General features: G+C 39.9%; 1 long non-coding RNA gene across 10 annotated transcripts in view; it reads left to right on the top strand.

The window, feature by feature from the left end:
* Nucleotides 1-23,518, top strand: part of LOC107054119 — a 154,971-nt gene that overhangs the window by 31,032 nt on the left and 100,421 nt on the right. The window contains exon 1 of one of the 10 annotated variants that reach the window (XR_005862176.2): nt 7,671-7,737. The exons of the other annotated variants lie outside the window; for them this stretch is intronic. This is a non-coding gene — a long non-coding RNA (uncharacterized LOC107054119). Of the gene's footprint in view, nt 1-7,670; nt 7,738-23,518 lie in introns of those variants that run through there. 10 annotated transcript variants of the gene reach the window in all.

Here is a 23,518-nt window from a genome sequence, read left to right as displayed (position 1 = left end):
CAGCCTCCGAAGTGTATTGCTGGTTATTGTAAAGAATATCTGTGAGTAATGAAGTGTTATCCTTGGTAATGGGATATTCATGGATGAATACATGTCTGATGTTGATGAAGGAGTACGTTGTCTGGGTTGGTTGGTTTTTTTTTTTTTTTTTTGCCCTTCTGTTTTCATTGAACCCTCCATTTCCTATGAAGGTATTCTATGACCATTCCAATGCTTCTGTGCATTACAACTTCTTAAAAAACAGTGGCAGTTTTTAGTTTCCCACTTCCTAACTTTTTCTAATCAACCATGTTATTTGGAACTGACTCTGTAACCTTTAAGTAACTCTAAATTCAAGCTCTCCCCCCCCCCCCCCCCTAACTATTCACGGTTTATCTGCATTCTGAGCTGTAGCAGAAACTTTGATGCTGTTTCAACAGTAGAAATCCAGTTGGAATGGTTTACCCCTACATCCTCATTGACTGTACAGCACCTATATTCAACACTCAAAAATTTGTTATTTTGTTTTATTGAATCAGAAAAGAATAAATTCACCTTTTCTGAAAGAAAGCATCACAAACTGGGTATTCCCTGCTTTTGTATATTCAATAAACCAACCTGCTTCAGATATTTACATTCTGAAGGTTATCTTTGTTGCCAGAAGAGCTAGAACTAATTTTCTTTACAATGAGATCTTAAGTTTGTAGAGTATGCTGTGACCCTGCAGAAAACCTCTTCCCACCCCACCCTGAGGCTGCAACTCTAATTTTAAGAACCACTGCTCTGGAGGCTTTTTTATCAGCTCCAGAAATGTCTTATCTCCACTTGCTTTCAGCTGCATAATAAGAGGTCATTTGAAATAGATAATGCCTTCTTAAGGGGCCATAATCTAAAGCTCACAGTTGTCAATGGAAGACATCCACTGATTTCAGGGACAGTGGATCCCTGTATTTATTCCACAATATGCAGCGTATGCTTAGTAATTTTAGTAAGAGTAAGATAGAAGGAAATTGGACTGCCTATTGAAGGCAGGCAGAAATGTTCAGGTAGCATTTCCTTTACAGGTAAAACCCAGAAAATTGTGTGATTCTAAATATTCTGCGGTAGTGTGCCACTAATTAACCTTTGCATGCAAAAGAAATCGTCCTTCCAGCTGACCTGGCCGGCTCCTCCTGGCCCTGCAGCATCCCTGCAGCTGCAGAGGGGAAAGCCCCATGAAAAACATCTTCATGTAGCAGAACTTCCTGAAAACAAGGGATTTTTCTTGCCAAAGAAAATGACAAAAATGTAAATTAAATTAGGAGAGGAAATAGTTTATACTTACTTGCATCTCATCTTGCCATGCAGCATTTGAATGAGTTTTAAGTCATTGAGAGCCCCCCCACACTCCAAGCAGACTTCAGTCAGTGTGAAGTGGTCTGACGTGTGCTCCAACCCTCTGGTGTATGTGCATTTTTTCATAAAATCTGAACATTAACCTGATGGCCTTTAGGCATAATACTTTCTGAAAAATGTAAGTGTGCTGTTTATTGCTTGCTTTCCAACTCTAGTTCCTCTTGCAAACACTACAGGGACCTCATTTAATTCTGGGGCTATATTATCTTCCTTCTTTATTAAGTTTCTTCAAATATATTGCCATGGTCTAATGTCTTCTCTTGTCAGCTTCATTCCACTTCATACACCCGAAGGAGACTTTATTGGTTTCATTTCCTTGCTCTGAGAACTTTATTCATAGCCGGTTTTGACTTCGAGGTTTGTCAGCCCATCCTTCTGTTACGTAGTTTTTATATTTCCTTGTAATTTTCTATTCTTGTTTGGCATGATGTACATGTTTTTTAAAGTCATTATTTAATTTTTTTAAAATTTAAATCTAAATAGAAATACAGCAGAATTATAGGTGTTCTTGGTAATAGTTTCTGTGTCCTACTTAGTACTTGCAGCAACGCGAGAGAGGTTCCCTAACTTGGAGAAGAATTAGCTTTCTTTTTAGGAGGCAAGTAAAATCTGACTATAGATGGCATCCCCATCCACTGGGGTGTCCTAAATGTTGTAGCCATAGATACCACGTACTTCTCAAGTTTGTGTTGAGGTGCAAATCATGCCTCTTCAATCAGTCTCTGTATTGATTCTCCCAACTCTTACTTCTACTGTAACATCTTATTACCTCGATGGCAAATATTAGTATTGCAAGAGAGATGCTTTTGAGAGGAAACTCTGCTGTTACATCCACTTCTGCCTCAAGTATTGTCCTGTGTGAAGACATAAATTTCATCCTTAAAGTTTGTTTTTGCACTGGCTTCATGAAGGCTTGTTTGGCACATTTTGCTTGAGCCAACCATTTCTTCCTCACGCTAACCTGTATTATTAGAGGAAGTCTTGCTGGGTTCTGAATCTTCATCATGCGTGGAAATTAAATGAACATCTCTAAGTAAAATTCGTTGGGAAAAGAATATTAACTCTTTGTGAAAAACTGGAACTAGTATGTACACATACCTCAGATGTTCCAAGGAAGTGTTACAGTAAAGAGTTACAGCAGAATTATCTCATTCAGGGCCAGCTCAAGACAGCATTTTGAAGAACAAGTAGCTGTCTACCTATGCATTCTACAAGTGGATGCTCACAGCTCGCTCAGGACAACCTGTAAATCAAAGTCAAGGGTGCAGTGCTACAACCAAATCAATTACAGCCACTAATGTGTGATACAAATAGGAAGCAGAAATACTGAGTTGTGTATAATTTTCATCACAGGTGATGATAAATTCTTAATTCCAGCTTCTGAAGTTAAGTAATTTGGTAAAATTCAGGAGGGAGTACACCTTAACATTTTCTGTCAGTGTTCTACCACGCTGATGTGGAAGTTGGATTATTCATGTTTTACAGTAACTTTTGAATACCCAATGTCATACCGATGTAGCAGATCTTTATCCTTATCTGTCAAGAACTATCACTCTTGATTTCAAAATGTTTATTGCATAAATAGGAATTACTAATGAGGTGTAGAACTCTGCTTCTCAAATGATTCACAAGGGTTTACTAGGAAAAGATAGGTTTACAAGTGCAGGAATTATCATAGCAGCTGACAGGATGTTATAAACGGTATTTCAGATATTGCGGTGATTTCTCTAAGGTTCTTTTCTCAGTTGGTGGGCTGCTAACAACTGTTACAAGTAGTTTCAAACTATACCTGTGTCATTACAACACACCGCTCTAGCATCCTTGCAAAATGGGCTGGGTATAAGAAACTCTGAGGGTGAAACAAGGAGAGGAAGAAAGGCAAGGAGCAGTCATCCTCTGAGAGCAGCACTAGAGCGGGTGGAATTGTGGGTGCAAGGCAGGCAGAGGAACATGCCTGGGCTGCAGAATGACTGGGGTTACTCCTGTATCTTTCTCCCCAGACACACCTGCCCACAGGCAAAGCTTCATTGCCTTCTGGCACTGATTGTTGTAGGGAGTTACCATCATTACCAAGTATTGTAAAGTCAAATGGCAGAGGTCTAATGTTCTCAAAAAGAGCTGTGTGGATGAGGCACCTTCTGCAAAACACAGCAATGCTTTTCATCTGCACCATGCATCTAAAGCAGCATGTCTTCATGTCACTCTAGGTAGCGCTGATTGTATGCTGATATATATGTGTGGAAGTCAAGCATTGCTGTATGTGTGACTTGGCATGCATTCACAGGAATCGTACTGGAAATTTGCTTTCTTCAGAGTCAGTTGCTTGTTTGTTTACAGAGAGTAGGCACGAAGGATGAATGCTAGAGATGGCTTCAGGCAAGGGCAGATCTGAAGCACGGGATAAATCTGGGGCCATCTGGTGTGTCAGCTCACATGGAAAATCAAGGAGCTTGAGTGCTGGGCCAAATCAGTGACACCTACTAGAAACTGAAGATGATGAGAAGGATGATTTCAATTAATTCATTACTGTTGTTGGATTCCTGCAGTATTTGGTCAAAGAGAATGGAAAGAACTACTATTCCACCTTTTCATGCACGAAATAATATATTTAAATCTTTGTCATGGCTGTGGAGAACAGAAAGCAAAATTAGCATTTGTTCTTAACAATTTATCTTATAAAGCTGGAGGGTCCCATGCTACTGTGCTGATGCAGTAAGAGCACGGTGATGTAGCTGTGCGTAAAATGAGAACTGATGTACTACAGCTAACTAAGATAATCTGGATGCTGCACCCTGACAGCTGTCTGTATAATTTAAATGCTGGAATTTTTCATCTGAGTAGTTATTCTCTAAAAATTGGTTCAGTACAGATCTTTTTTTTGGGGGGGGGGGGGGTTTCCTCTTGTGTGAGAACACTTTACATCTTGGAACAGGAACAATCATATTTCCAGCCTGTAGTAGAGATGGCATTTCAAAACGCTTTATTTTAGGACTTAGAGCTAAGAAAACAGGAGTAAAGAAGTGTAGCTAGTCTCTAAATAAGATTTTTTTTCCATCGGCGACTAAACTATGCTCTTACAAAAGATAATACCTTCAGTTGTTTGTAGTCCCAAAGGTTTTCCAATAGAGGAGCAAATGGAGTTAGAAGAACAGGGTATATCAAAAAGTACAAACAATGAAGAGGAAGAAACTACTTTTAAACCCCTAAGTTTTGTAAGAAGGTGAGTAGTTGACAAAAATGCCCAAGGCAATTGAATCTAATTGTATCAAATTAAGATGAAGGCAGTATCATGATGCTAACTACTGTTAATGAAGAGGCCACAATTACAGAAAGACAACTATACTCACTATGGAAACCATACAAAATATACAAGATATTTTGTACCTGATGTTATCTGCAAACCTTACAGTAAAATGTGAGTGGCTGAACTCTAGGAATGCTTTGCAGGTATCAGTGTGCCCAGTGAACACGGGGCAGGTGCTGCAGTATCACTATCACTGCTACCTCCTGCTGGGAGACGGCATGTGTGGCTGGTGGTGGCACAGCTGAGCTTACAGCTCCATGCTGGGCATGATTTATTTGGAAGCCTTCCAATAAGATCAGTGAACATTTTTAGAAAGTCACTGAAGTTGTCTGCATGGACAGCTTGATGGGGTTCAATTTTCTTTCTCTGTAATTGCTCCCTGTTTCTTAAAAATGATAATTGTTTATGTAGTACAGGTGAATATACTCATAGAAAATGACAGAATTGCTTGAGATAGAAGAGACCTCAGAGATCATCTGGTTCAAAGCACCCTTGGTGTGATCAGGGTTGCCAGCCACTAAGTCAGGCACTAGAGCAGGTTCCCCAGGGGAAAACAGAGCTGCACAAATCAGGCTGCCCTCCCCACTCCCAAATTATACACAGTTAAGAGTTTTAGAATATCCAGTAATATGGCTTAGGTCGTACTTGATTTACCTATTGTAATATGATGCATCATTGACACTCAGGTTTCACAATCCCTGGGCTTTGCTGCACTTCTTAGGGTGCACATTTTAGAGTGGGGCATCCAGGCTTGTGCCTTTAAATCTGAACTTCAAGGCTTTGGCTACGGCTATGGTTTTCTAGGTTTCTAGGTGCAGCTGAAACTCAGGCCCTGGATCATCTGAACTGAATGTGTGTGGAAAGAAAATTCCCCACCTTATTGCTGATCTTAAAATAGGTTTTTGTTATTTGCATACTTTACAGTTTGTGAGAAGTCTCAGCTTCTCTCTCAGTTTGCGGTGTCTTACTTCAGGATTTTCTTATATAAATAACTTAGCACATGTGCACCATAACATAAAAATGTGTTACGTGGGTTTATTTCTAAGCTCTCAGTAGATATAAAATAAAAGTTTTTTTTAAATAATTTACCTATGTGTGAATATCTATCGTTGAACTGACTCTATTGTAAGGCTAAAAGGCTAAAAGTCGTAGGCCTTCTTGACAAATCCCTGATGTGAAGTTTGGCACAGTGGTGCAGATAACCTGAATCTGTCAGCTCTGTTGCAGTGAACGTGTGAGTGCATGTTTAGCTCTTTCCCAGGCATGACACCGTCTGGAAGAACCGGGCTCTCCAACAGCCTGTCAGGAATTCAGTCAGAAATGTGTGAATCTCAGGGAGAGGAACTTGGGGCAAAATGCTGTGGGTTTACTGAATGGCAATTCCTGAGCAAACTGCTCTGTTGGGAACGTTTTCCGGTCTAGTTCTGCTTTTCATGAAGCTACACCTTCTGGATAATAAACTGTTGGACACTAAATTGGTATGCGTTGTAGTTTACATCAAAGCAGACTGTATCTGCATGTTATCTTTGTTTTTAGGGGCGAGAGAAGTTTTGTCCAGAGCAGGGAAGTGCAGGGGCCGGCTCTGTCCCTGTTACACCATCGGTGTTGTTGCACAGTTTTGCTGGACTGTGTGAATTTTGGCTACAAAAAAAAAATGAAACTGAACTTAACACTGTCCCAAGTTCTGCATTTCTTCTCAGTTTTTGAAGGTACAGTTGTCCTGGGCTGTTGAATTCTGTCATACAGTGTTTGTCGATACAGATTATTCTGATGATTATAGTTGTAGTACACTTCTATGGTTTCACAGTTTATAGAATTTCATTGTATGCCAATGTAAATAAGGAATAACTTGTCTGAGTCAAAGAAATTACCCTTCTTGTTTTATCACCATGAGTAGAAAGGAGAATCAAAGCCCATATTTGTTTTTTTCTTTGCCTGGCTTAGCTTTCAGGGAATTTCCAGATGCTGTAAATACCATAAAAAGAAAATCCACACTCCAATATTTCTAACATACAAAACAGCAGAAAAAAAATATGGATTTCTTCCTTCATTTCTTTGTGGTTTAGCATATATATGAAATTAGTTAAGGACTCCAGAAGGATATGAGAGAGCTCTACCCAGGGAGTGCGTAAACAGTGCCAAGCAATTGGTGTTGTGCTGTGTTATTTGCTGTGCCCTATTTTCACAGACAAACAATTTCTGCCGCCAAAAATACATGAAAGTTCAGAAATTTCAGAAGCCCCCATGGTGCCGTGAGTTGTTTTTTTCCTCTTCTGTTGTTCAGCGGTGCTCTTAGTTTCTCCTAACTAGTGCAGGCATAAATCCTTTTTTTCCTAAAGGGGATTTCTGTTCTCTGAGATGAATTTCTTTGAATTTCAACAGGCTCATATTAAAGAAGCTGCTATCTGCTCCCATTTTCAATTTCCCAAAGATGTATCCCCTTTAACTTCCAGGTTTGAGGGTAGCGGAGATCCTTGCATTTTATTTTAGTACTTATTTTCTGGTATGCGTTGCTTTAGATCAGGATCAAGGATAATAAGTTGGTAAGAGATGTTTCTTTCTGTATACTGTACCTGTAGCTGATGATTAAGGAAAGCCTCTGTTTGAAATTGTTTCTTGTCTTTATAAAAGGCTGTTCGTGTCCTCTTCCCATCAAGTGTTTGCTTCTTTCTCCCTTCGGGCAGATAAATAGAAGCTTCCATTCCTGTAGGAGAGCAACCTTCCTCCAGAACGGATAGGCTAATTGCACTACAGGACAAACATCTGTGTTCTCTCTGAAAAAAGATTTAAAATACATGTGCATTGTCTCTTTTGTCCAGTTACGTGTTGGAACTGTTGAGTCATGGCCTGCACCACTGATTGAGCACCTGAGGAAAGGACCGGGTCAGCCCTGGGAGCACAGGTGAAGGCAATTCATCTGTGCAACCAGAAGGGGTGGAGCCTGGCTGCACCACTCTTAGACCTCATTTAAGGGCTGATTGCCAGTCTAGAAGGATCTCTGGTCGTAGATTCTTCCTTGGTGAAGCTTTTCCCTGTGAACCTGGAATCTCCTGATATGGGTGAGCAATCTTCTTCCTTTCCTTTATAGTGTCTTTCTACTGTGTCTGTCCTTCCATCATCACGCCTCAGTTGTGTAACGCCTTTCCCATCATACTGATCTGTCGAGTTGCTACAAGCTGTAATATTAATGGCACTGAGGTTTTGTATAGATCCAAGGCTCTTCCTGCAGAAGTTTAATCACAGGATTAAGTTTTTAGTTTCTCTTTTTCATTCAGAGGTTACTAAAGTCTGCTGTGGGCTTCGTGCTGCTGCTGCTCATAGCAGACCACGGCTGGTGGCTGGAGCAATTTAATAGCTGAGTTTTTCTTAGTTGTTGGATTTACCTAAAGGCAAAGATTTCATAATGGTATATACCTATGTTAGCCCAGCTTCTCATGTACAGTGTATTACATAAATAATGCAAGATTTACAGTCTCCCAAATCCTTTATCAGCTGGTAGCACAATTCTTTGAAAATCCCTTCCTAGCTTATGGTAATATGTTACTTTTTGTTGTGAATCCACCCAGGGCTTTGCTAACAGCCTGGAGGCAGAAGACAAACTATGAATATAGAAAGAGTAGAGGTTCTGGGGGGACACGGATTAGATGGGCCTTCAATAAAATTTGGTGTAGGAGAGACTCAGTGCAGGGCCGGGAGGTAAAGTCATTGTGTGTGGGGTAGACTGCATGACTGCACTTCTTTCAGTGATAATATTTATCCCAGCTCTGCAGCAGTGCAGCTTGGGACAGTTCAGATACAGTGTTATAAATCAGCTGTACTCAGTAGAGCTATCAGCAAGTTGCTAATGGGGAAACTTTGTATTTATTTAGAAAGGAAAACTCTGTTTCTAATAGAAGTTCAAAATGTTTGTGAGGAGACCAAGCCAGCAAAGGCATGTTGTGGTCAAACCAAGACTCAGCTCAGCTTCACCTGGCTGGGTGTGTTTAGTTGACTCGTGGCTGGCAACACGCACACAGAAAAGTAGAATGCCAAAAGATACAGCAGAGAGTCAATAAATAATGAGCGAGGTTTTGTGCTTCTTTTCTCCAGTAGTAAAAGTCTTGCTGCTAAAATACAGAGTCTGGCCTTCTATCGCATTTTTGTCTTATTTTCTTTGGCAGACGTTTATTAATTTTTATCCATAGCACAGTACTAGGATTGCAAACCAGCATACAGAAATAAAAGAAATCCTGTATGTTGGTGTATGCTTCAGGTGGGCTCCAAAATCCCCGTCCTCAAACTCCTGACACAGCAGCACAGCTGTGTAGATGGGCCTCAGTACTGAGAGCAAATCCTGTACAGCTGATGAGTTTGGTTTGAGAATGAGTCACACCTGCAAGCATATGCAAATAGTTTGCTGTTCACATGGTGAGATAGATCTGTATTTAAGTCTTTTCTCTCTGGCGTCTCACCCTTTTAAAGAGTTTTGCTGAGTTAGGAATTGGAGGGAGATTGGCATTACTCCATGAGTTTCTGTTGATGGTATTTCTGAAACTCTGGACAGTGCTGTCCTTCAGGTGTGACCAAGTGGGACCATTCTGTGTTAAGAGGTGGGCAGCATCTGCTTGTAAGATTAGTTGACACGGAAGCTCTGCATGAACACGTGAGGTAAGCTTTCTCTTATTCCAGGCTGGGGAGAATGTGCTTTCTTCAGTATACACTGAAAGCTACATCAGAAATTAGTGTAAATGTTATCCCTCCCACGGTTTACCCAAGCACAGAAATGAAAATGGTATTATGCAGTTCATTAATAGCTCTTGTTCTTTATGATGTAGTGATAATCCACCATTCCAGCGGCATGGAGGGAGTGACTTTGGGGAAATACTTCCAAGAATTATGTGAGGAAGGGAGAGGGGAATGATTTTTTGATGATGTTTCACAAATATTTTCAGGAGAAAAGCAGTGCTTATTCATAAATATGCATTGCACTGCAAATGATCTGTAAATAGCCTTGTGTGGCTGATTTGGGTTTGAAGCTTAGGGAGGGTTTGGGGGCATTGGGTAGGAGGAACTATTAATTTTTATTTGAGATATGTCCTAAAAGGATTTAAAAAAACTTCTTTCATCTGAGAACATTTTTCTTTCTTTAATTGGTCACCACTGACATAGCTGGTTAGTAAAAGCAGAGTTGTGGAAGTAATAACAATTAACACCATTAGCTCTATGCATCTAAGTACATACAGTTTATCTCACTGCTTACCAAGGAAATGATTTCCTTTCTCAGGTAAGCACACCTAATCAAATAACTTGCTACATCATGCAGTGAATCTGAGGAATCACTGCAGAAACAAGTTTAAGGGCATGAAACTACAAATACTTACTGGGGGTAAACTTACTCTTGGGAGTATTTCAGTTGAATCTGAGAGGGATTATGTAGGGTAATAAGCTCTGAACTTCAAGGAAAGGTTTTGCAGGACTGATCCCCAAGCATATTCGGTTTCAGTCTTTGAATAAAATCATACAAATCTATAGTCAAGGGCTTTTAATAAACATATTCTATGCCATAAATTACTTTCTGAGAAGGATTTTTAGAGACAAAATTTTACAGCATTGACCTCCAATAAACTCATAACATTCTGTCATGGCAAATGTGTATTTAATAGTCTCAAACGTTTTATTTCAGAGATCCAGTGGGCCTGAAGGACTTAGGACTGCTACCGCCTATTGGGTCAGTGGATATTTAGAGAGGCTTAAGAAATGCAGATTATTGACTTTATTATTGATGCAGAGGAGCCATTATAGCCTATCAGGCAGTTAAATGCCCTTTTATAATGAACTCATTGCATGGAGACTGAATTTATGGGAGTGATGAAACTTAATGGCTCTACAGAAATGATCACATCAGGTCTGAAACACGTTAGGGGGTATTAGTATTAATTTTCACACTCATACCTGTAGTAATGAGAAATTCAGGAATTTTATAGTAACTTACAAATATAAAGATGTAGCTATAGAAGTTACTGTATTAATTCAAACAAATACTGAAGGGTAATGGTGTTGCATCAATTCCAAGAGAGATTTTGTAAATCCTGAATGTGTCAGGTGAAAATGAGCAATTTTTATTTTCATTTCTATGTTTCATTTATGAACACTTAGCCACAGTTCATCTCTTTCTAGTATAGCCATAACTTTACACTGGTTATTCTGTGACTTATTTTCATAGCTAATGAAGGATTTGGGGGTTTATCCACACACCTGGTGGCATTGAATGTAAGCTTTCAAAGTGTTTCCTGCTTAGGGTCACACCTCACATTTTTGGAGATGAAGCTACCTCCTTGTCAACAATGGCTGTCATTAAAGTCCTGTAGTTGGCACCCTCACATAGTGAACTTGCCTGAAGTCTCCTAAGGATCTGCTAGTGTACAGCCCCACAGCTGTTTCATTAAAGATCTGGCCAATGAGGATTTTACACTGCACGTGTCAAAGGGTTAGCATGAAGCAGGTGTGTGCATTTGCTTTTTGGGACTCAGAAGCTGCAGCAGGTCTTGTTTCTCCATGCTGTCTTCTCTTTGTGGGCTGACTAATGAATAATCTTAATTAAAGGTTGTACATGTAGGATTCACGTTCATATTTTATCCATGTCCACGTAACCAACAACAATAGGGATGGACTATACAGCTGGAGTCTGCCTTTCTCTGTTTCATGGAGTCTACTTTTCAAAATTTCTTCTCTATTTTGAGACATTTATTTGCCTTTTCTTATGGCTTTACCAGAAGTTTAACATTAGCTCTTTGATCTTTCTCTTTATTCGGGCTAAGAATTAAAATCAGGGAAGGTCACATCAGTACAGCCTGTCCTGTGTGGTCCATAGGCAAACAAAATGTTCGTATTGACTACTTAAATCGAAAAGAAAAACATTTACTTTTTCATGTATTTATCAGCTCAAACATTTGGCTTTTCTCTTTGATGGGAAGTCTTGCTTTTGGGCGCAGCCATCACACGGAAGCATGGGAATGCTGTTGTACTGCCAATAGCATTTGTTTGCCCCTACTTTATTTAATATCCTCATGTGAGCTATACCAGTGTTACCCTAATTTTAAACGCTTTAGAACCTGTCCAACTCTGTTATGAGTAGTATATATGCAGTGTCTGTCTACATACTGGTAGAAGCATTCATAAAAGAAAACCACTAAACAAACAGCGCTTCCTAATCTGCAGAGTTAAGAGAGTGCTTGAGTTCACAGCTTTCAGAATCTTTTGTTTCTATTCAAATCAGTGCGACCTATTCTTAACTCTAAGAACCTGTTGTACTTCAACGCTGTTTTAACAAGGTCATTTGTAGAGTAAAAATTAAAACAAAAATAGAAAACTGAAAAGCCTTTATACTATTCTATTAATATAGGATTTGTAAGATGGTAATAATGCTATAATTTAATATAGGCAACTTCTCTGTGGCTCCTGTGAAAAAGCTTTATGCACCGGTGTAAAAAATATTTAAGGTCCTTAAAATGTTTATTTTCAACTCTTTCATTTTTATGTGTTTTTTTAATCAAAGATGTACCTTAACTATAAAATACCTTCTTTGTAGAAGGAGGCTGTAGAGAAGTCCCTGAAGTGCTTCACTTTGAGGAGCTTTGTCAGTCAAAGCAGAGGGCTATACAAGCCACAAGCTTTACAAGTACCTGATTTTTCTCTTGTTGAAATCAATGGAAAAACCCTTATAGGTTGCAGTGGCAACAAGACTGAAAGGAACTGCTGTGCTTTAGTTTATTGTTCCATTTTCTGATTAACATCTTAAACTGCATTTTGATCATGTAACTTCTGCTAAGAGAGAATGCCTGATGTTTTCTCGTTGATCTGAGAGAAAAGCTCATCAGCCAAGGCATCTATCATTAGAGATCCCTTTCAGTTACTGCGTTGAGAATGCAGCACTGTCCTAGCACTGAGAGTCTCCACTCCATCTGCTGACCTGTCACGAGAGCTCTTAGACTGCTTTCCTTTCATGATCCAGCAATGAAATTTTTCTGCACGGAATGTGTTTAACTTTTTTTTGCTGAATAAATTTAATGAGTCAGACTCCAAATAAGGTTACTGTCATTCAAAAAGTACAACAGCTTGGCCACAGCCGGTGTCCCACAGAGGTGTTCTTAGCCTGCGGAATCATGCCATTTAACTGTCCCGAAGGTCAGTGTTAGAAAACAAAAATGTCATGTTACCTTATGTTTGGTGGAGTGACTAATAATGGGCAAGTGCTCAAGTGTATCTAATGTCTCAGCCTCATAGCCAAACTGCTCTACATTTGAGCATTTCTTTCATTTCCCTTTTTCTAAAGGGGTCCTTTTCTTCCCATTATGCTTTTTTTTTTCCCCTGCAGTCTCATCTAGCTCTCATTCCTCAGGTAGCATTGAGTTAAGTGTGCAGCATTTAATCTAGGATTACAGTTAAACACAAATGGGAGCTGGAAGAAGTTGGCAAATCTAGACTAAAACTTCTTCCAAGTGTAATGGCAGATAGGTCAGACATCCATTCCTTTTGTTAAATTGTATGACTGTTTATTATGTGTAGGTATGAAACAGGATACCTCCCTTTCTCCCTCAGTTTAACTTTTATCTATCTTCTTTCCTCCTACGTGTGCCGTATGACATCCATGTGTAGTACAAAGGCGGCGTCACGTGCTCAGTTACTGCTGTTAGTCACTGCACTGTTAGTGCAAAACCAGGCCTGATGTGTCAGAGCCTTCTTTATTGCAGTCCAGTAAGTCACTGCTAAACAAAGGCTGTGGAATTTTAATGGAAATAAGGCACTAACAAATAGGGATTAATTGGAAATTAGGGCATGTAAGACAGAGAAGAGCTAAGGCTAATCAATTGCTATATCTATAAGCCTGAGCTGACAAGAAATCAGCACCAAGATGCGTTGGACCAAATAAATCACAGATGCAAACCATGTTGGAAGTTAGGGGTTGAACAAATAGGTTTAAAAAAGGTTTTACAGCTGCTAAATGAATCTACAGTTGACTGTGAGTGCAGTAATGATATGAAAAGAGTAGAGCAACAATAAAATAATTTAACCTATTCATCCTGCCTCTGTTGGGAGATCTGGTGGTTATAGGAGCAGGAAGAAGCAGAAATTACTCCAAGGCTCTTACCTTGGGAGTAGCAGGGTCTATCCCTACATCAGTTTTACACACCTCTAACCACTTTGAGTCTTCCTTCACTCTTGTGCTAAGCACAGATGGTGCGGATGCCAGCACTGAGTTTGGCAGATGGGTGTGTGAGCGTGGAGGAAAAAAAGTGAGGTCTCAGTACCGTGACTGCCAGATGATGTCATTTGTGATGTGAGAGGGAGAAGTTACTGGGTAATTCTGTGCTTCAAACTGCCTTTTCACGAGGGTGGAACGTTAGGGCTTTCTGTGCTGTGTTGAAAAACAAATTCAGTAAATATATCACTGCCTTCTCGATTCCTGGACAGCAACTCTAAATATTGTGTTGGTTATTCTTGTGCCAAGGTCCTTTACAAGGTCTTTTTTGTTCTGTTTTCCAATATATTAGAACTAAATATTCCTGACTTGTTATTATTAAGGTAAAGCAAGAACAGTAAAAGTTATTCATTATCACTAGCGTGTATATTATTTAGTATGTATGTATTATTTAGTGTAGTGTAATGTATGGTACAGGGCATCGTGGAATGAAGGATATTATACTCTTGTGATTGCTGCAAAGCAGCCAGCATTAATTTCAGTTCTGAATTCTTCAAAATGAAATTACAATAATATTCCTGCTCTGTATTCACATTGCTAACATCAACAAAAAACATTAATTACAGGACTGATTTGATCCCTTATTAGGCATTTACTCAGGGCTAGATAGTTTGATAAAGCAGAACACGCTGTTACTTAACAGCAGAAGTGTTCTGGATGGTGCTTCTAGCATCTATCTTCCTTCCCTGGTGCTGATGATTGTGCACCATGAAGAGATTAGATAGTTTGCTTCACTCAAGTAATAAAATGTTCTCTGCAGTTTCTTCTTAGCTTGTTGATTCTGAGCAAGTGGGCCTTGTCTAGCCTTGGGATTCAGCAAATGTGATGCTGGAGATAGCCGAAACTTGGAATTGACTGCGAGCTACATTCAGGCTCATACATTCAGTTACTGTGGTTAAAATACTGCATGATCTCACGTTTATTACTTTTCTTCATAATAAAGAACTGTACCTGAATTTAAATACACAAATTGATTTTTTTTTTTCCAGTCTGAATTTCATAGTGCACAGGAGGTCGTCCTGTATAGTAACTTGCACAAAGAGGCTGTGGGAATGGGACAGCATGCTGCCATGCGTGGGTCATTTGCCTCTGCACTGCTTTGAAACCAGTAGAGGCCAATTTTTGTATCAGGAAAGTATTAGCTAGGGGATATATCACAGGTATGTCTAAGTACATGTTTTTTGTAGAGTAGCTGATAGGCAAAAAACATGTTTTTGTCTGCTCTGCACTATTACGCATTACTCAGAAAGACACAGCAATCACTATAAAGATTAAGCAATGTCAGTCATTATGTCTGGAACTGTCTAGATGATTCAACAAACCTTTTGAATGTTATTCAAGGAAAAAGTCATGAAATCCAAGAAATAATATGGGGAGCTGCACTTTTCGTTAGTCTGTATGTTTCTGCCTAATATGCTCAGCATTTTATTGGTGCACTTCCTTGCTGCACTGTTGATACATGAAAGCTGCGTTTCTGAGTTATGTGTAGGTGATCTTTACGTGATCAGAAGAAACCAAAGATAGGGCCCAGCTCTGCCACTGATGATGTGCAGTTAAGTCAACAGGTCACTTGTCTCAATGCATTTTAATTAACAGTGAGAAATGCAGCAAGATAATGTTATACAAGTCCGTTGTCCTATGATGAATTCTTTTCCCCTTATTCTGAAATCCATTCCATTAGATAGCTGACATGAACACTATTGATTTAAAATGACTTAAAAGCCTGCTAAGCTCTGTTCATCTTAAGCCAGAGTGCTAGTGCCTCTCCTGTACAATTCTGTGGCTCGTGTGCATCTGACCAAATGTGCCACGACTTTTGCTTGTGGCTATCGAGGGTAAACAGCGTGTGCCAGGGTGAGCAACGTGTTTGTCCCTGCAAGCAGTCTGTTTGTGTTGTTTGGTCAGTTGCCCCCAGTGCTAGTCCAGGTTTTTGGAGGTTGGGGTATAAGGAATCCAACACAACAGGAAAACAGCGGGAGTCCGCTGCCTCTCTAAGCAAGGAGAGAAGACAATGAGGTTTTCATTTATGGATGAGAAACTTCTTTCAAGACTTCCCTTTGCAATACAGTAGCTTGGGAAATATATAATACTGAAGACATGTTTACTTTTTGTAGAGTATATGGCATGATGAAGATAATAAGACCCTCCAAGGCAATAATTGCTTCGCTGTAGGGTGCTCATGCATCTCAAATTGCTCAGCATCTGGGTTTTAAATCATTTGTGCTCCTGGTGGGTAAAACTGCAGGCTGAACAGGCAGGCAGACAAGTAGCATTTTTAAACTCACACAGCATGATTGTGGCGTGTGCGCATTTAGGGCTGAGCTTATTATTATCAGGAACTGTTGTCTAGACCAGAGAGACAGACACCAGAATAGGTTTTATATGATGCTCTCCTAATAAATTGTTTTCATAGACAAGGAAAACTGTTGCCCAGTAGTTACAGAGCCAGTGTTGGTTTGGATATTTATATCTGATGCTATCTAGCAGAGAAGTGTTTGTCTGCAGACCTAAGAGAGCATGTAATAAATGGCACTGTTTGTGCTGTGGTGGACAGGTGCTTTGCTGAAATTTGTTGCTAACATGGAAAAGAGGCTTCACCTTGGTAAGAAGTGAAGCCATTCTGAATATGGGAAAACATTTATTGGAGCTGAATCAGTGTTTTATTTTTACTTTGACTCTGATGAATATTCTGCCTGTAGCACATCCGTCTCTACTGGAGTTTGAGTGCTTATTAGATGTTTTGTGATGCAGATACTTCCTTCTGTCTATCATGGTGCATATGGGGGTCAGTGCTGGGGTTTCTGTTTGTGAAGATTCTACTACTGGGAAGAACCCCCTGAGGAGATGGTGGTTCAAAAACAGTTGGAAGTCCAACGTGAAATGCAGATGTGCACCTCAACACCGAACAGTTTAAGTGTTGCAGCAATGAGAAAGATTTCACCCATGCTCAATCCACCTCAGTTTATGGTATAGCACCTTGTGTTCATGTTTCATAGTTGTAAGGCTCACTACTTGTATTTTAGACTTAGAGATCAAATTCTGCTGCAGCCTGTGGTAGGACAGGCCGGTGTGTCTTCACTGTCTGTCCTGGCTGCAGGTCCCAAGGCACCGTGGCCCACCTGTCTGCTCTGCAACCCCAGGCTTGGAGAGGCCTGGCGAGGCTGTGACTTGCCTGACATCTCTTTTGACAGCAGTAGCAGCTGCTTTGCAGTTTTCTTTCGTTCTGTCTTTCTTTTCCTGTTTGTTTTTGGTGGTGCTGTTGTTTTTTTTTTTTTTTTTCCTTGGATCAATGCTTTGATCTGATTCAGCTCACAGTCACACAAAACTTGTGCTGGTACAACCGAGGGAGCAGCAGGAATTAGCAGAGGGAGTGGTGGCTGCACACAGCAGCCCTTGTTCTGAAAGAAAAACACCTTAAAGGCCTCTGTAACTGTGTCAAGTGAAGTGCCCTCATTCTCTCTCTCTTTTACAGGCTTTTTGTTGTTGTGGATTTTTCTCCCTTTGTTGCTACATGCTTTTTTTCCCCCATACAACATGTTGTTTCAACTCTGCCAGTACTCATCTGCCATCTCATTAGTTGTCTGCTTGCTACTGCAGCACTTAAGGAAAAAAGAAAGGAGAGAAAGTCTGTGTAGACTTCTAGCAGAGAACTGAGAGTTAACACTAGGGTGAGCATCACCTGGTTTTAAAAAGGCAAAGAGAATAATCTCTTTTCTGACCAAGGAATTCTGGCTAGGAAGCTTGCTTGCTGACTCAGCCACTCACGCAGAGCTGACAGTACCCACTCCGGGGCCTTTTCCCTCTCTGCAGTCTGAGAAGGTAGAGTTTGCCAAGCAGGCCTTTCCAGTGTTTGCTGCTTTCACATTTTCCACTGTGGGACTTGATCTGCAAGATTGTGTGCATCAGCATATTGTATGATGATCCTGAAGGTATTAATTATGATTACTCTTGGTGGTTTGTTTTTCTGGCTGTTTGCCACACCATTTTTTTTTTACTTCATTTTTTTTTCACGAGGTTCAATCATTTGGGAGGCTATTCTGCTACCCAGCGTCACCTTTTTCACATCTTTAATCGTTCTTGATATAATCTTAATTTACCTGGCATCCCACTTGGCAACTTATCATCTTCAGTTCTGGGGAGAGGGAAAAATAATTTCTGAGAAATGAAACAGACATGAGACCGCGATGTTCAGTAAGTCTCAGAATTGAGAATTTCAGAGAAGTTACACGGGTAGGGCTGTATTCATCTCGAACCAGCAGCATCTTAAATGGTCTGTTATATGAAAGATGTGTAGGAACCAAACCTTATTTGTACAAAACGCAGTAAAACACTGATGTGCTGAAATCTCCATTGACTCTGTTGCTATATGTTGCTTACTGCTTTGGTAATAAGTGGATTCTGGGCCTAATGGGGACCGATTGGTAGCTGTGAGAAACAAGTGATTCATGTGATTTACAGCATAAATTGTGAACCACTTGTAGACCACAGCTTCATCTGAACTGTACTTGCGACTGTGCATGTGAATAGGGAAAATGCTTGGTTCCTGGTTGTATTTCAGCACAAAGGAGAGAAGCTCTTGTTTGCTTTTGGGGCATAGGGAAACCTTGGTTGTACTTAATGTCCAATAATGTGTTCACCAGGAAACCAGAAATCTTTGTCAAAAAATGATAAATTCCAGCCAAGGGAATTTTCGTGTAGCCGGATCGAGTAGATTATAGACTTCTACCTGAAGGCAGAGAATATTCAGTTCTGTAAGATATATAGCACACAAAAGTGATACAGCTTTCACCATGTTAATGAAGTATATGTAGGCTTACCTTTTAAAGGGACTTTTCTGCTTTTACCCATATAGGTCTAAGGCAGTTAATCAATAACCAAGGACAAGGGGTGAAAACATATGGTCTTTGATATTTAATAAATGGATTAACAGAGTCCACTGCTTAATATTCAGCCTCTGCCTTAGGAGTATAAATTAATAAGCATTAGTTCCTTTTTAATGAGGATTTTTCCCTTTTAAACCTGAATGAATTATCAAAAAGAGTTCTGGCAGAATTTCAAAGACATTTTCTGACCTTCTAGTATTCTGGCCTGCATGAATTTTTAACAAGATGCTATATATCTGGAAGGTCTATTAGAGTTTGGCTGCATGAAATCTGTCTGCCCTCTAGCCCCCCACTTCTTTCTTTCTTTCCTTCTTTTTTTCCTTTTTAAATTGGACAATTGAAGAGGAAAACGGGAAAGTATCTTCACTAGCAAGTAACAAGAAATGCTTAATTTACGTAAATGATGTTTTAGGGAAGAGTCCTTATTTGAGTTAATAAAACCACACAGATTGTTTTTAAGGAGTATTAAAGGTTTTTTGGCAGCCACTATTAATAGTGACATTTTCATTTGTATTTCTGAGTAGTGTCAACAATGTAAAGCATTCCAAGATCTGTCTGAAGATGCATACTTTACAGTATAAACCATGCCGGACTTTTTTCCTATTTTCTATTCCAGAAAATCTTTAAGAAACTTTTTGATTTTCAAATCTGTTCACGAAATAAATGCAAGAGATGAAAGAATTTGTAGGCTAATTTCCAGCATAATAAAGAAAGCTTACTGTAATTTTACTTAATTTTTTATAGGGTTGTCCTGTGACATTTTGAAAAGGCAGCGTGCCCTTTTTCATTAAAGGTTGTAGTTATGCAAATTTTTCTGATGCTGCTTTGTAATCTAAATGCCACTTCAAAATAATACTGTATATGTTAATGAAAACTGAGCTATTTCACTTCTCAAAATTACAGTATCAGTTGGGCCTGCATATGGGATATTCTGTTAGCAGGCTATTGCTCTGAATCGTTGCTGCAGATTCTGTGCTTCTATTGCTTACTTCTAGTTCCTATTCAGTACCGTGAATTACATGCCACCTCCTGGAACTATCTGGGAGTTTTGATCTTGTCTATCTGGAATCTACTGACTGAAAAGCAATTAGGAGCAGCTCTTGCTCCTGGAGATGATTAATGTGCTGCTCCCTCATCTCAAGTATCAGCACCTATGTACGCTAGAAAAGAAGTGATCGCTACATTTTAGTTAACAGATTATTAGAAAGTGATTGCATTAAGCCTGTTAATCAGTTGTGCCAGGAACCGCTAATGGGATTTCCAGGTCGCTATTTCTGTTGTTTTGTTTGTTTTAGGGGGAAGTTAATCCCTTTGAGCAAAATACATCCCCAGGGTAAATCCACGGGAACCCTGTGGTCAGTAGAATTGCACCTCAGGCAGAGCTTATCCGCTGAAGGACACTGACCATCCGACTGGGGAATTCAAAGAGCTTCATCTGTTCAAATAACAACTGGTCTCTTGAGCCTGGGGTTCACTGACACTCCCCACTCCATCTCTTGGTCGGGACCAACCAAGAGTAGAAAATGATACTTAAAGAGATGGCTGCTTAAAAGCTGGCTAATTATTTGTTGACGTTACTTTGTCAGGACAGCTTAGCTCTGGAACAACTCCACTGTGGCTTCATTTTCGATAGTCATTGTTGAGCAGATATAATGTCACGTTTCTAATTTTTCTTTGTGGGAATGGGGGAAATGCACAGTTTAAGGATGCCTTGATTTAACCGGTGAGACTAGGGCCTGCAATAGCTTGTGCTAGTACTTGTTTGCTGATGTCATATACTTTGAAGGTTGTATGAATACATCATTTATCAGAGGTCAGCAGGGTACCATGTCCTCAATATATCTCTCAACCTGAAGTCCTTGGCTCTCCAGGCAGCCTTTCAGAGCTCCCTCTCCCCCAGCAGACAACCTGTAAGTCCCCGTCTGACTATGTGGTGGGGGGGTGTCAGGGAGGTGTGGTGGCACTCTCCACAAAGTCCTCTCCATCTCCAGCAAGAGGTGATGCCTGGTGTGAGGAAGAGAATCCCATGGGCCATAGTGGGGAGTCTATTTATCCTCATTTTTACATGGAATTTGTGAGTACAAGAAGAAGAAGGTAATTGGACTGACAAGGTGAGAGTCTGCGCAATGGCAGTATCCCTGAAAACTGAGGTAGGAAAAAAAGAGAATGATATCTCAAAGTGGTCAGGTGGGGTTGCAGGAGCCCTAAGGGTATGTAACAAGGCAATTCGAGACCTCTATCTTAGACTTTTTTTTTAGCTATACTTTATTTTAAAATGCCTCACTTGATCTTCCTTTGCTAAGACTCAAAGTAAAATAAGCTTGAGCCAGCTGCATACCATTTGTGCTTTGGCACAGGCTCCTCACTCAATACTGAATGCATAATGATGCTGCCTTGGATGTGAGGCCACATTTAGAACACGGTGTCCAGTTCTGGGCTCCCCAGTTCAAAAAAGACAGGGATCCTCCTAGAAGGTCTCCAGTGGAGGGCCACAAAGATGATAAAGGGCCTGGAACATCTTCTGTATGAGGAAAGGCTAAGTAACCTGCATCTGTTCAGCCTGGGGAAAAGAAGACTGAGGGAGGATTTTATTAATGTTCAAAAGTACATAAAGGGATGTAGGAGGCAAATAGATGAAAATGGAGAGGAAAGTGCTATCTAGATAAATGGTGGAACAATTAAGAAACTGTTGTAATAGTTTGTCTGAAACGCATGCCCCCTAGAAAGTAACTAACGGATGGAAGTATTTTCTAAGCACGATTTGTGTAGTTTATACTCAAGAAAACAAGTAACACTATGAACCATTGTGCTTATCTGTATGAATATAGCAATAAGTCCATACTCTGCATTTCATCTGCAGGTTGCATAGGACTACATTTGCAAATGATATTTTCTGAGCAGATCCTTGCATATGAACATTGTCTACATCTATAAGGTAGTTGAATTCTGGTTCTTTCCTTTTTCTTTTCTTTTTTTTTTTTTTTTGATCTCTCCAAATACAATATTTTGAATTTCAAAAGATTTTGCTTTGAAACAGCCATCACCTTTGTTTTTGTTTTCTTCATACATTCCATGATTTTGCTGGCAGGAAAATTCAAATGCAGCAAGTTTTAAATAATTAGGGAATATTAATAAAGAGTGAATTTCCAACCAGTGTGTGTGGCATTTCACACAATCTATTCTAAGACATGTGCTCTTCCAGTCATGAGCTAGAAATTCAGTGTGTAATTTATGATGTATGCCAAATGGGCAGCTTCATAGATTTTAAATACTGGCTCATAAATTGTGAATACTGATATTCACAAATATTATTTGTAGAAATTAATTACAATTAATAATAGATTGGTGTGCTAGTCATTGACCTCTGCTGGCAGAGGTTCTTTGCATATGGAAGAAGCAGCGTATTTTTTCTTGGTGACTTGGAGTGCAGTTGTAATAAATGGATGCTCTGACTTCCGACTTGAATATTCAGGCTTAAATCAGGCATTGAATAACAAGCACTGTGAAGCTGCTGAGCGCTGTCTATTTTCCATTGTGGTGTCAAGCTTGCCACTCCCATAACTTCAGTTCCAGCAATCAGTTACATTGAAGGAACGCTGCATTCTCCATGAAAACATAACTGTTTTCAGGAATGCAGTAAGAAAATATTCCCTCTTAATTCAACAAATACACAAGTTTGCATATGAATGACTGTAGATGCTTTTTCATGCATGTGCATTGATATTTGATTATATAAATCCTTGATTTTTTTTGTTTTTAATTCTGATCTTGCGGGGGGGGGGAGGGGAAAGTAAATGTATAGCTCTTTTAAGCTGCAAGAATTATGTATGTTGCTCCCCCTGCAGCTCAGAGAGGTTTTCAGACTCATGGCTTCAAGTTTGCTGCTCTGCTACTCCTTGATAGTTTTTTGTGTGCTTGTTTACTCAACCCAAGATTTATCTAGACAGGCGTTCTTTGCACTTTGTGTGGTCTGGAAGTTTGATCTGTGCATAAAAGGCCTTTCCTCCTGAATCCTATTTGATGTAAATCAAGCCCTAATTTCCCATGTGTCTACATTGTTTCAGGAGGCAATAAGAGTTGACATAAGCTGCAAAAAGAGGGGCAGAAAGGCAGGTGGAATAGAGAACTTACTGATCTTTGGTGCTCGCAGCAATGCTGCAGCTGTGGCTGCTCTGCAAAATGGTTTCATACCAAGATGAAGAGCAGATCGAGCACTTCCATGCTCAGAAGCAAATTCTGAACTCTGCCTGCATTTTCTGAAATGAACAGTGAGACCTTTGCACAGGGGAGATGTGGCTGTAAGGAATAAAAATTGAATCTGAAGACAAACCGTGGACACTTTAACATGCATGCAGAGTACCGAAAGGAGGGGGAAAAAAGGTACCTTGTGCTGTTGTTTTAGTCTGTCTGCTTCAGGAGAGAGACCTCATTGCTCCTGTGAGCTTGAAAAGAAGTTCTAAGCACACCTAATTGAGTTGAACTTGGTCTCTAATCACATACAGATCAAAGCAGTGCATGATGGAGGCCACAGCACTTCATAAGAAAAAAAAAAAACCTCATTTTTAGTAGTTTTGGAACGAACCAGAGGATGTATCACAGCTAGTCTGTTGTTATTGATATGTGCATTTATTTGCTAGTCATCAACTTGCTTGTGTTTGTTATTTTCTGAATATTTTAAGTCCTCAGTAAGCGCACTTGTTAATTTTAGCAGCTGAGTGT

The sequence above is a fragment of the Gallus gallus genome, chromosome 9, assembly GCF_016699485.2.
Source record: "Gallus gallus isolate bGalGal1 chromosome 9, bGalGal1.mat.broiler.GRCg7b, whole genome shotgun sequence".
NCBI lineage: Eukaryota > Metazoa > Chordata > Aves > Galliformes > Phasianidae > Gallus > Gallus gallus.
This window is presented reverse-complemented; position numbering and strand designations above follow the sequence as displayed.